Here is an 11,043-nt window from a genome sequence, read left to right on the forward strand (position 1 = left end):
CAAAAAACAGTTCAGGGACCCCAAATTCTCCTCAAAATGCCCCAAAATCTCCTCACAACCCCCAAGAGACAAAAAAGTCTCATGAAAACCCTTCAAAATCCTCCCACATCCCAGAGAATCCTCCTAAATCCCCTCAAAAATCACCCAAAATCCCCTGAAGGGCCCCAAAATTCAGTCAGGGACCAAAAAAATCTAAACATCCCCCAAATTCCCCCATTGCCCATATAAGGAAACACTGCAAGGCCCCGCCCCTTCCACCCTGCCCCCTTCAGGACCCGCCCCTTTTACCTTTTATGGATTGCCCTCAGCGCCCCCTCGTGGCCGTCCCGCAGCCCAGCCGGGCCCGGCTCTGCCCCCAGCAGCCGAAGCTCCGCCTCTCGCTGAAGCTCTGCCCACCACCGGCTCTGCGCCTCCTCCAGCGAGGCGTCTGGGGGGGAAAGGGGGACCCCAAAGGTTTGGAGTGAGAACCCCCAAATTTGGGGTTTGGGGGGTCTGGGACCCCTAAATTGAGGGAGGGCACCCCAAAATTGGGGTGAGTATCACAAATTTGGGGTTTAGGGGGATCCTGGGACCCAAAATATTGGGGATGGGACCCCAAAATTTGGGGGTAGGGACCCCAAAATTGGAGTTTGGGGGGGTCTGGGACCCTAAAATTGGGGAAGGGGACCCCAAAATTGGGGTCTAGGAGGATGTGGAACCCCAAAATTGGGCTTTGAGTTCATCAGGGATCCCAGAATTGGGGTTTGGCCTCGATCAGAGACCCTAAAAATGGGGAAGGGACCCCAAAGTTTGGGTTTTGGGGGTTCAGGGACCCCAAATTTGGGGTTTTGGAGGTCCTGGGAGCTCAAAAAGGGGGAAGGGGATCCCAAATTTGGGGTTCAGAGGTTCTGGGACAATAAAAATTAGGGGAATCCCAAAATTTAGGGGTGGGGACCCCAAATTTTGTGTCTGGGGTGTTCAGGGACCCCAAAATTGGGGTTTGGGAGCATCAGGGACCCCAAACTTGGGGTTAGGGGCAGGACAGGGTCCGCAAAATTGGGGTTTTGAGTGGGCAAGGAATCCCAAATTTGTGGTGAGGACCCCAAAATTGGGACTTAGGGGCATCATGAGACCCCAAAAATGGCGCAGACCCTAAAATTTGGGGGTGGGGAGCCCCCAAAATGGAGGTTTTGAGGGTAGGACCCTTTGTGCGGGGGCCGCGTTTCTGGCTGGACTCAGCGAGGCGCTGCGCTGTTTCCTGTGCGTCCGCAATGGCGTCCCCCATGTCCCGCACCTCCTTCTGGAGCCGCTCCAGGGCCGCGCGCGGCGCCCCCTGCTGGCCCGGCAGAGCCGGAGCGGCCTGCGCCAAAACGGGGCCAAAAGGGGGAGAATTCAGCCAAAATTCACCCAAATGTACCTGGGAGTGTGCCCAGGGTTCTCACGATACCCAAAACTCTCAAAATATTGAGAAAATCCCACAAAAAAACCCCAAAATTCCACAAAAACGAGGGTTAAAATTGGCCCAAATCTGCCCGAATTCACCTCAAAATTCACCCGAATATCCCTAAGATTGTGCCCAGGGTTCTCAAAACACTCAAAACTCACAAAAAACCGAGAAAAATCCCACCAAAAAAATCCCCCAAAATCCCGCAAAAATGAGGCTCAAAATTGACCCCAAAATTCCCTGAAAAAAATCCCCCAAAACTCTCCAAAATTCCCCCCAAAACTCTCCCCAAAAATCCCCCAAAATTTTATAAAAACGAGGCTCAAAAAAAATCCCAAAATTCTCCCAAAAATCCCCCCCAAACCCCCAAAATTTTATAAAAAAGAGGCTCAAAATGGACCCAAATCCACCCTAAATTCCCCCCAAAATAACCCCCTAAATTCCCCCAAAAATCCCCAAAAACTCCCTGAAAAAATCTCCCAAAAATTGCCCCCCAAAAAAATCCCCCCCAAAATCCCCAAAATTTAATAAAAACAAGGCTCAAAATGGACCCAAATCCACCCAAATTCACCCCAAAATTCACCCCAACATCCCTGAGATTGTGCCCAGCGTCCTCATGATACCCAAAACTCCCAAACAAACGGGAAAACTCCACAAAAGAACCCCAAAATTCCACAAAAAAGAGGGTTAAAATGGGCCCAAATCCTCCAAAAAATCCCCAAAATTGCCCCCTTAAAAAATCCTTCAAATTACCCCCAAAAAATCCATAAAATTCCCCTAAAATCTCCCAAAAACCCACAAAAATGAGGCTCAAAATTGACCCTAAAAACTCCTAAATTCACCCCAAAATTCCCTCAAGTAGCCCTGAGATTGTCAAAAAATCCCAAAATCTTTTTCAAAATTCTCAAAAACCCTGAAAATTCCCAAATATCCAAAAATCCCCAAAAATTCCCCAAAAAAAAACCCAAAAAATCCACAAAATTCCCCTAAAATTCCAAAAAAAACCCCCAAAATTCCCCCAAAAAATCACTCAAAATTCTCCCCAAAAATTCCCAATACCCCCCAAAATCCCAAAAAAATGAGGCTCAAAGTGGATCCCAAATCCGCCTGAATTCCCCCCAAAATTCACCCAGATATCCCTGAGATTGTCAAAAAATCCCAACAACTCCCCAAAGTCTTTTCCAAAATTCCCCAAAAACCCTGAAAATCCCAAAAACCCCGCAAAAAAATCCCCAAAATTCACCCCAAAAATCACTTTTAAATGCCCCAAACTCCCCAAATCCCTCCCAAAATTCCCACAAAACCCAAAAAATTTCTCCAAAAATTTTGCATTTTGCCCACAAAAAAAATCCCATTTCAAGCTCCAAAACTCCCCTGGACCCCCCAAAATTCCTTCAAATCCCCTCCAAAAATCCCAAAAAATCCCCCAAAATTCAAAAAAAATCCCTTAAAATTCCTGAAAATTCCCCCAAAATCCCAAAATTTCCCCAAACTGTCCCCAAATCTGAGGGAACCCCCCCAAATTTTGGGTTCCCCACCCCAAATCTGACCCCAATTCCCCATCAGGTTTTGGGTCCCCCTCACCTCCAGCTCCTGCAGGTGCCCGTACCTGAACCCCGAGTTAAGGAACAATTTGGGGATCCCCCAAAAATCTCCCCTTCAATTGAAGGTTGAACCCCCAAATTTGGGGTTTCCAGAATTTTCTGTCCCAGGAACCCCCAAAATTTGAGGATCCCCCAAAATTTCGGATACAAGTGCAGATTTCCTCGGATCTTCTTCACGTTCCTGTGGGGACACCCCAAAAATTCTGTGAGGGGAGAACCGGGAAAAAGAGCGGGAAAAGCAGCGCGGGGCATGACGGGAGCTGTAGTTCAGGAGGGGTGGGGCCTGCAACGATGCTCTATGGGCGGCGCAGGGCGTGATGGGAGCTGTAGGTCGGCTATAATGAAACTCAGTGGGGCGTGGGGCATGATGGGATTGTAGGCTTGGCTATAATGAAACTAAATGGGGCGTGGGGCATGATGGGAGTTGTAGGCTTGGCTATAATGGAACTCAGTGGGGCCCGGGGGATGATGGGAGCTGTAGGCTTGGCTATAATGAAACTCAATGGGGCGTGGGGCATGATGGGAGTTGTAGGCTTGGCTATAATGGAACTCAGGGGGTGCGGGGGATGATGGGAGCTGTAGGCTTGGCTATAATGGAACTCAGTGGGGCGCGGGGGATGATGGGAGCTGTAGGCTTGGCTATAATGGAACTCAGTGGGGCACGGGGGATGATGGGAGCTGTAGGCCCAGAAAGCATCTCTCTCTCCTTCCCCTTAAATTTTGGGGTCCCCTTTCAATTTTGGGGGGTTTTCACCCTCCCCAGTGTTGGATCCCCCCTCACCGCTGGTTCCGGACGTGGCGGATGACGTAATCCCAAATGGGGGCTGTAGGGCTGGAGCAGAGCCTGCAAGGGAGGGAATTGGGGCACCCCAACATTTGGGGGTGACCATTAAATTCACCCAGGAGCCCAAAATTCACCCAGGAACCCAAAAATCACCCCCAGGAACCCCCAAATCCACTCAGGATACCCTAAAAGGGACCCCAAAAGGACCCCTCAGGACCCCCAAAACCACCCCAGGACCCTTCAAGGGGACCCCAAATTCTCCAGGACCTTCTAAAGGACCCCAAAAGCATCCCCAGGACCCTCCAAAGGGACCCCAAAATCCCCCAGAACTCTCCAAAAGATCCCAAAATCTCCTCAGGACCTCCCCAAACCTCCCCATTATCCTCCAAGGGGACCCCAAAAGCATCCCCAGGACCCCCCAAAACTTCTCAGGACCCACCAAAGAGACCCCAAAACCACCTCCGGACCCCCCAAACCCACCCAGGACCCTCTAAAGGGACCCCAAAATCCCCCCAGGACCCCTCAAAACGACCCCAAAACTCCCACAGGACCGCCCAAAAGGACCCCAAAATCCCCCCAGCACCCCTAAACCCCCTCAGGACCCTCCCAGAAGACCCCAAAAACCCCCAAGGACCCTTTAAAAGGACCCCAAAATCCCTTCAGGACCCCCAAAATTCCCCCAGCACCCTCCAAGGGGACATCCAAACCCTTCCAGGAACTTCTAAAGGAACCCCAAAACTTCCCCAGTACTTTCCAGAGGGACCCCAAAATCCCCCCCCGGACCCCCCAAAACCTCTCAGGACCCTCCAAGGGGACCCCAAACCTCCTCAGCCCCCCCCACATTCCCGCTCTCCCCTCACAGAGCCCTCGGGGGGTTCCCACCCCCGGCCCCCGAAACCCCCCGGCCCCCCCTCCCCGCCTCAGGGTGTTGGAAAAGAAATGAAATTTAGCAAAATATTTAATTATAGTGAGTTGTGTGTGAACTGGTTTGTTAAAAAGTAGTTTTGTAGCCGTTGAAAAGTGTGTTGAGTTTTGTGTGTAACCTAGCAGGTAGTCTTAGGGATTTAATAAATAATTAAACTAGTGCAGGAAAGTAAGAATGCTAACCTGTCTGGAGGCAGCATACAATGCTCTTAGAATAAGATAAGCAGAGGATTAATGATCTTGTTTGTGAACCAAGGAATGTATCACAAGGGGTCTGTGACCAGGCAAGGGGAACGGGAAACTGTTCCTTGGAGACTTTGTTGTGAATCGCATGTATAAGAGGGAAGCACCCATACGTGAATTTGGGGGCTCGGACTTTGGGACGTGAGTCCCCCAGTTCCCCGGGCCCTTAATAAAGCACCCACAAAACTTATCCGAGTTTTGTGTCATTTATCAATCAGGCAACACGGTGCCCAGGGGATGCTCTGTGCCTCTCACCCTGGGGGATGCTTGGGAGGGGCTGGGGAGTGTCCCTGTCCCTGTCACCCCAGGCCATTCCCCAGGGGGTGTTGTTGTGGTGTGCTGTGATGTCCCATTTTAGCCTTCCAGGTCACTTTCCCAGGTGTGCCTGTACGTATATCCCTTCCCCCTTGCCCCCATGCTGAGTGAGTCCTGTCAATCAGGCTAAACGTTCCAGCAAGGCGTCGTGTGGTTGGTCAAGTTCAAAGGATGCCCCTATGCCCAGAGGTCATTGGCCTGTCTGGGTGTCATCTTCCCCTGAGACCCTGCCCCTCTCACCTGGTTGGTGACTCACCTGTACCTCCCCTCCCCCTGTCCCTGAGCTTAAAAGGTGAATCAGACCATGCGGTCAGTATTCTGTTGGAGCAGTTGCTCACGTTCAGACCTCTGTAACCATGGAATAAACCTCTGGACATTAAACCCTCCAGCAGAATCCATCTCCTTTTTATCTTCACCATCGCCTGAAGCTATCCTCCTGAGGTAACGGGGTCCCTTACAAGCCTGGACTTGTTCAGTGCCCAGCTGCAACCACCAGCAAGCCAAGGTGTCTCTGGGGTGACACACCGCAGTTGCTGCCTTTGGCCCAGCAGCGAGGGTCAGACTGGCCCAGGCACAATCTAACTGGTAATATTGGGAGCCTTTTTTCCTATATTTGGCGTCCCTGAGGCGGGCAAAGCGACTCTGCAGCCCGAGACAGACCTACATTACCTTGGAGAAGCTTCTGGCAGCCGTGCATCCAGCTGAAAAGGGCTTTGGTTGCAACGCCCTCAGCTAGAGACTTAGGGAATATTCTCAGAAGAAGTTTTGTGGACTGTTCGGCGCCTCTGGAAAGCCCAGCTCCTTTCTGGTGAGCAGATTTTCCAGAGGGAGGACAGGGGAGCCTCTCTCGCCCACAGAGAGGTCCTGTTCCGGTGAAGAGACCTGCCTGTACCCAGCCAGCTACAGCTTCCATTTTGGGTGAGTATCTCTGCTCTCGGTAGGGCAGGAGCTCAAAAACAGACTCTGCCGTGAGTTCTGTTCCTTTTTGCATTTGCATTTTTGGCTGCGCAGCCCCACAGACGGGAATTCATTGATATCTAGCTATTAGCTTTCTGCCACGTGTATTACTGTCTTTGGAAATTCGCGCCGGAGTGGGAGCTCTCTGCCCTTTCCCCCACCCCCCCGCCAGCTTTGCAGCGTAGCGTGCTCGGGCTCTCCACGTGGTCGGGGATCCCTCTCTCTCTCTGTGCGGGGGAGGGGGGGTTCTCGGCTCTCTTGCCGCGAGGGACTCTCTTTCTCTCTCTCTGTGGGGAGGAAGGGGGTTCTCTGCACACGCAGCACGGGGGGGCCCCGGTTTCGGCTTGCCACGTGGCGTGGCTGCTCTCTCTGCTCCGCGGGGGGGTGCATTCCACAGCGGGGGAGTCTTTGTTTCTGCCTCTGCTCGGCAGGGCGTGCCCTGCTGCTGCTGCCCAGGAATTTTAAAAGCAGTATATACAGCTGCATTTTGAAGCTTTTGTCGGCTCGTTATCGCTTTCCATCTGTGTTTTTTTTTAGAAATCGGTAGCTGATTTTGGCTTTGTTTTTGGTCAGGCGGGATTTAGTACTTTGCTTTTTACATCTAACATGGGTTTGAAACTCAGCATTGTACAAAAAGGAGTGTTTTATAATATTGTTAGCATTTTAGACAGTGGTAATGTGAAGTTCTCAAAGGGAAAATTACAACAGTTTGTAAGATGGCTTTTCCTCCACTTCCCACAAATCTCCCCTGAAGAAATCCACAATATTCAATTCTGGGATAAAGTTGGGAATGAATTGATAACCTTAGGACAATCTGGCAATGCACCCTCAGCTAAATTTGTGTTTTGGAGTTTACAAATTCGTACAGCATTGCTCAAACAAAAGGAAATGGAGAAAAAGCCAAATGTAAAGCCATGTACCTCTGCTCTCCCTGTTTCTCCCTCTCCTAATTCTAAAACCCCTAAACCTCTTTCCCCAAAACTTGGTATTTTAAACAGATCAAACTCATTGGGAAGTCGACGCCCAAAGTCTGTTGAAATAACTGAGTTGCCCTGTCCACAAGGCCCTGGCCAGGCTGCGTGGAACCTTTCCCAATCCCCTGTGTCCCATCCTCAGAAACCCACAGCACGTGTTAGCTTTGCAGAGAGTAGTGTTACCCAAAATGGCCCCCAGCCCCTAGGGGGTCCACAAGATGGTGGATGCCACGTGGCATCTTCCCAAACCTGGTCTTCTTCCCAAAATCCCCTTAAGCATCCTGAAACTCCAGTCCCACCCCCCCTCCTCCTGTTCCTTGTGACACCTTCCCCCCTCCCCCACCCTTTCCTGCAATACCCTCAGCTCCACCCCTCTACTCCTCCCAGGGGGCGTCTGCTGACGTGATGCCACCAGGTGTCCCCGCCCCTTGCCTGCCCCCTGACCCCGCCCCCTGACCCCGCCCCCTGTTCCCACAGTTTCCCCGCCCCTTGCTGGCCCCCTGCCCCCACCCCCTGTACCCGTTGCGTCTCCGCCCCCTCCCCGGGTTCCCACGGTGGGGACACACCCACTGCCATCCCCCAAACCTGTAGCTGTGATCCCAATGCTTCTGTTTTAAGGGATACAGAGCAGGGAACAGCAGATTCAATGCATAGTCCCATGTTGTCACTGGCTCCTGTTACCTTTCAGCCTGCAGCTCAGGGGGGAGCAGCTCCAACTGCTAATTGGAGTTCTTTTGGACGACAATTGATTAAAGAGATCTGTAAGTCTCATAAAGAATATGGTCCACACAGTCCATATTTCCGTGGCCTTTTAAATTCTGAATTGAGTAGGACTGTAGTGATTCCACATGCTTTAAAACAGCTTTTTTCCTGTCTCATGACCTCCACGGAATTTAAATTATGGGAAATAGCATGGAAACAAATGCTGAATGATGCTCTCCCAGGCTTGCATTCTGATCCAAACACAGCCAAAGACAACAGTGGTAACCCTATCACCATTGAGCACCTCTGTGGTGAGGGCCAATGGTCTTCTCCCCCAATCCAAGCTACTGCAATTCCTGTAGAAACACTCGAGAAAGTAAAAGAAGCAGCTGAAAAAGCATTCTTTTCCCTACAACCTGAGGGGTCTTTTGAGCCCTATAGTAAAATTAAACAGCTACCATCAGAGCCTTTTTTGAAATTTGTAGAAAGGTTAACTAGAGCTATTGAAATACAAGTTAAAAAAGAGAATGCTAGAGAAGCAATTTAGAGGAAATGGCATTTACAAATGCAAATGAACAGTGTCAAGCAGCAATCCTGAGCCTTCCTCTCGAACCTACCCCTACGTTAAAGGACATGCTTCTAGTCTGTAACAGGAAAGTGCCTCTGATGAGTGTGGCTGAAGACACCAGACCAAGGCTGCTGCCAAGACCACCTCAGTGTGTCGCCGTTGCCAGCCCTGTGCCTTTCCCCTCAGCACAGCAGTACCCTGGGCAGCAGCGGAGACCAGCACTGGCTGAGCCCACAAAACCATGCCTGCTTTGTAACAACCTAGGGCACTGGAGTAACCAGTGCCCCCTGAAAAGGGAATTTGATGAATTTAGAAATGGCAGGGGAGGAGAACTACAAGCCCTCCCTGGGGGTCACCAACAACAAAAAAACTGAAAAGAAAGCGCCCGCCTGCCAGGCGCGCAGACACAAAAAGAGCAGGCCAAGGGAATAAGGGTAGCAAAACAAATCAAGGGCGCAATAATATTAATATTTCTGTAAGTGAAGCAGGTGCTTCAAAGACTGTGTATGATTTAAGTGATCCTCTGTTAACCACGTCTTCTGTCAATGAGCCTTACAGGTTGCAGCTGACTGAGTCACTCCATCTGGAGGACACTGATTGGCATTTTGTGTCTGTAAATCCTGAACAGAAAGGTACTTGGAACCGGATTCGTTGTAAGTACATCGTCATTGGGGACACCAAACACACACCACAAGAGATCGAAATTGCTCCAGGAATGACAACATCATATCCTGAGCAATTCGTTCTTGGCCTGCATTGTTTCCACCCACCCCTGTTTCTTCCCAAGGGACAAATTGTTGCACAAGCTATCCCTGTGCCATCTTTACCTGAAAATATCAAAAAACAAGGGCCCACAGTCGCCCGAGTACAAGTTATTGGGAAAGACAAACCCAAATTATGGTGTAATGTCAGTGGGGGTGGGGAGTCTAAACGCATTGAGATGCTTGTAGACACAGGTGCAGACTGCACAGTAATTCCAATACAAGAGTGGCCAGCACATTGGCCTTTGCAAAATGTTGCCGGTCACCTTCAAGGTGTAGGAGGTCTGCAATTGGCAAGACAATCCAAAAGCATTATTCAATTTGAGGGACCAAACGGACAATTGGCAAATATCCGTCCATTTGTGTTAGATTATTCAGAACCTTTGTTAGGGAGAGATTTGATGGCCCAGTGGGGTGTCACAATTGATATTCCAGACTCTCCACAGCATATTTGTACAGCAGCCATTGAACAACAGCGCCCCACCCAAAAACTGAAGTGGATAACAGACAAACCAGTTCAGGTGAAACAGTGGCCGCTCAGTAAACAAAAAATAAAGGTGCTTGAGGAACTAGTGGAAGAGCAACTAAAAAAGGGCCACATTGTGGAGACCATGTCCCCATGGAACTCTCCAGTGTTTGTCATCCAAAAAGCTGACAAAAAGAGATGGCGGCTCCTCTGCGACCTCCGACAAATTAATAACGTAATTGAAGATATGGGTTCTCCCCAACCTGGTAGGCCATCCCCAACAATGCTTCCCCAAAATTGGAAATTAGCTTTTATTGATATTAAAGGTTGTTTTTTCCAAATCCCCTTGCACCCTTACGATGCACCGCGTTTTGCATTCTCAGTTCCTTCTATTAATATGGAGTCCCCTATGAAAAGGTACCATTGGACCGTTCTTCCTCAGGGATTAAAGGTCTCTCCAGCTATCTGCCAGTGGTATGTGTCTTCCCTGCTTTCCCCAGTACGTGCAGCTGCAGAGAAGGCCATCGTCTATCATTATATGGATGATATCCTTGTGTGTGACCCCAATGATGATTTACTCACACATGCGCTTGACCTAACGATCGATGCATTGATTGTTGCAGGCTTCGAGCTCCAGGAAAAGAAAATTTAAAAGATGCCACCTTGGAAGTATTTGGGCTTAGAAATTGGAAATAGGACCATTGTTCCTCAAAAACTAGAAATCAATCCAAGGATCAAGACCCTTGCGGATGTCCACAAGTTGTGTGGGTCTTTGAATTGGGTAAGACCATGGCTCGGTCTGACTAATGAAGACCTTGCCCCTCTTTTCAATTTATTGAAAGGGGGAGAGGACCCAGGTGCTCCTAGGTCTGTTACCCCAGAGGCACGGAAAGCTCTAGAAAAGGTTCAGATTGCAATGTCCACCAGACAGGCCAACCGATGCCGGCCTGACCTGCCATTCAAATTTATCATCCTAGGTAAGTTGCCACACCTCCATGGAATTATTTTCCAGTGGGAGGGAAAACAAACACCTAAGGCAAAGAACACACCAAAAAAGGACCGGGACCAGAGGGACCCTCTTTTGATCATAGAATGGGTTTTCCTCAGTCACAAAAGGTCCAAGAGACTGACAAAGCCTCAGGAGCTGGTAGCAGAACTGACCCGGAAAGCAAGGACCCGGATCAGGGAGTTAGCAGGATGTGATTTTAAGTGCATTCACATTCCAGTTGAGTTAAAATCAGGTCAAAATACTATGAAAATACTGGAACAATTGTTTCAAGAAAATGAAGTGTTGCAGTTTGCTCTGAATTCCTACTCAGGAC

This window comes from Melospiza melodia, chromosome 17 (genome assembly GCF_035770615.1).
Source record: "Melospiza melodia melodia isolate bMelMel2 chromosome 17, bMelMel2.pri, whole genome shotgun sequence".
Lineage (NCBI taxonomy): Eukaryota > Metazoa > Chordata > Aves > Passeriformes > Passerellidae > Melospiza > Melospiza melodia.